The sequence below is a fragment of the Crocuta crocuta genome, unplaced genomic scaffold (genome assembly GCF_008692635.1).
Source record: "Crocuta crocuta isolate KB4526 unplaced genomic scaffold, BGI_CrCroc_1.0 scaffold760, whole genome shotgun sequence".
Classification (NCBI taxonomy): Eukaryota; Metazoa; Chordata; class Mammalia; order Carnivora; family Hyaenidae; genus Crocuta; species Crocuta crocuta.
Window position 1 is genome coordinate 111,864 of NW_027527823.1, and position 3,343 is coordinate 115,206.

The following is a 3,343-nucleotide window of genomic DNA, read 5'->3' on the forward strand; positions in this document are numbered from 1 at the left end:
AGAAAGAAAATTCATTCACATAATTAGATGAAATAAGATTTTTTAAAAAGAACTTGTCTTATAACCTTTGTACTAGTTTCAACTGATTTGATTTTTCTCTTCTAAGTATTTAAATTAGATAAGAAAGAAATAAAAATTTTAATAAATACTAAAACCAATATGATGTCATACTTTCTTTTCTTCCTTTTTCCTTTCCTCCTTCTTTTTTCTTAGATCAGGAAGCATTTCACTGACCTGATGGATAGGATAGGACATTCATCTACTTGCTCCACTGCAGTTACTTTCCCTACCCTCCCATGTCCTTTCCCACAGGAGTATGAAGGGGACCCTCTTATGGCAAAGACATTTTCAATGTCCTTCCAGGGACAGAACCAGGGACTTCCCTGAGTGTGTCCTGAGACTTTAGTCATGGGCTCTGGCTTTCAGTGTTGCTTTGAACTTCCCTGTCATCTCCTTAGGTAAGGGGACCAGGTCCAGGAAGGCACCTGCCCTTTCACCTCACAGATGTAGTCCTGGAGGCAGTACTTTCAGGGGCCAAAGTAGGCCGGGTAAGAAAGCTGTTTTCTCTCTTGCTCCCCTTTTTTCAAGGGTTTCTTTGTTCTTCCCCAAGATTTTTTTTTTTATATGCTCCATGATATCCTTATTACTCTTGGTCTTCACATCCATGAAGACCTGCTACTCGGAACCCAGATAGAATCGCAGGAAGGGGGACAGCCTCATGTTGTTAAACATCATGATCTGCACCCAGGGGTTTGTGTTCTGGATTTGAGATATGTTGAAAAACACAAATTTCCTGGCACCCTTGCCCAGATTCCCATGTGTGTTGTAGTTCAGACTCATGACCTTCACTGACCTTGAACACTATGTCTACCTGGCTCAGGTACTGCAGGGTGCAGTGGATCAGGAAGCAGCCCTTCTTGGGCATGGCACTGGAGGTGTTGAGCTGCTGGTCTAGCAGCATGGAGAGACCCAGAGCAGCAGACATAGCTGACTCAGTGGACCTCACACCACTTTGCCTTACCGCTGTTTTACACTTCCTGCACAGATGCAGAGGAGATGCCTCCAGTTAGCAGGCAGCCACTTTTTTTCCTTTTGACTAAGAAATTACTAGTGAATTAAACATGTGCTGAGCAGATGTTTCTGTGCTTTGCTGAGCATTTAATTGAGTGTGGCTTATACACTCTATAGCCATAGATTGGTTTATATAATTTATTTTCATAATTGTAAATCAGACATTTTCTAAAGACCAGTTCAGCTCCGTAAACCTCTTAATCAATGGCACACTTAAACAATTTTCATGTATCTTCTAGAAATGTCAGGAACTCTTTTATTCTCAGTTCTGCAATTAAAAAATGTGGCAATTTGACAACCCAAGTAAATGGGATAGGGGTTTCAACAAGAAGTCAAAATTTAGTATATTACACATTGGACTCTGCATTTTCTATTTACGGGTAAATTCATTAAGACAAAGACAGCATTTAGGTCAACCATTTTTGGAACCTCTAAGCCTTGTCAATCACAGTGAATTACTACTAAATTAGCATATGTATTCATAAAAACTTTTATGTCTTTGATTTGGAATATATAACCCAATGAATAATTTAAGCTTAAATATCAACTTTCACCTGAATATAATAATATAGTAATAGAAAAGGGTGTTTATATTCAATTATCATTTTGAGGGCCCTCTACCTCCTAGGTCTAATTTTATAATCTGGGGAGAAAGTGATTCTCTTTGTTAGGATACTGACATGTATTTCTACTGATATGTGTATAGCAGACAATAAAAATGACAGAATCTGTCAACCAAAGCTTGCAACATGTTAATTTTGTTTCTTTGTTCTTTCTGTTTCCTACATCAACTTGATTTTATCTGTCATTGAAGATATCTTTTAAAGTGGTTTTGAGGTATTACTATGCTACAGTACACTTTCGTTAATTAGTGATGAGACATAGTCTTACATGTTGTTGTTTTTTTTTGGCCAAAATATTTTGTTTGGTGTGTGTGTGTGTGTGTGTGTGTGCGTGTGCTCTTAAGAACACAACCCACCAGTCTGATATTTTTATGGATGTAGAAGATGCACTAAACCATCACTTTTAAATATGTTTTTCTAATTGGCTATACCCTTCATTTATATAATAGTAACGAAAGAACAATAAACAAGTCACTTTACTAACACAAGCATTTCATTTTCAATCAAGACACTAAAGTATGTTTTTCAAAGTGCCCTTAAAATAGTCTCAGTGCTTATTGAATAACTATTATTAAAAGGAGATAAGCATTAATTACCTAAATAATGCTAGAAATAAGCTGAATCAGGACAATAGCAGTCAGAAAGAATTAACATGAAGCCAAAATGAAGAGATTTCAGATCCATTCAGACTTGTGAGTGTTTCATAGGCTTTGGAACTTTGGAAAATCAGTCATATCCTATTGCAATAGTTTGATCCTTATAGACAATAATTTAAAAAGAATATTATGTAGCAGTTGTGTTAACATAAAATGTGATATTTGTTGTCATTTAAATGGGTGGGCTTTGTACCCTATGCTCCCTAGAATCTGATTCATCTTTGAACACTATGACCACAAGACTAGAAATTGCTACCAGTTAGGAGTTTCAATGGAAACTATTTTTTCCCAGAGATATGATATCCAGACTTATCAATTAGACTTTTTCTCTGAGACCCATAACTATGCTTAAGAAGTGAGATAAGACAGAAAAAGACAATATTGTTTGAACTCACTTATATTGTTTGAACTTACTAAAAAGGCTGTATTTAAAAAGAAGAGTAAAATGGTGTTACCAGAGGCCAGGTTGGGTGGGGGAATAGGAGAGATATTTAAAAGTATAGACTTGCAACTCATAGATAAATAAGTCCTAGAGATCTAATGCACAGTATAGTGATTATAAACAACAATACTGTATTACAATATCAAACTTGCTAAGATACTTATATTGTAATTGTTATAATCACAAAAAAGAAATGATAATTATGTTACATGATAGAGGTGTTAGCTAATGGCAATAGTGGCAATCACATTGCACTATATAAATGTCAACTCAATATGTTGTACACCTTAAGCTTATACAATATTATGTACCAAATATAATTAACAGTGGATAAGCATAACACACATACTCAGCAAATTTCGAAGAAATAGAATGCTTATGCATAAGCATGGGCCTTATGACATAAAACTGTTATCAGTGAGATTTTCTGAGGAAATCATCTAATTTAAAAAATTCCTCTTTACAATCACATATATACATTAAACACCAATCCTAACATTTTTAAATATTAACTGAGTTGCCATTTTCTCTTTATATACTCAGGAATTTGG

The 3,343-nt window shown here is 35.3% G+C and overlaps 1 pseudogene; it reads right to left on the reverse strand.

Moving 5' to 3' along the window:
• Nucleotides 1-402: 402 nt before the first annotated feature.
• On the reverse strand, nucleotides 403-925 carry LOC144241645 (small ribosomal subunit protein mS25 pseudogene; annotated as a pseudogene).
• Nucleotides 926-3,343: the final 2,418 nt, after the last annotated feature.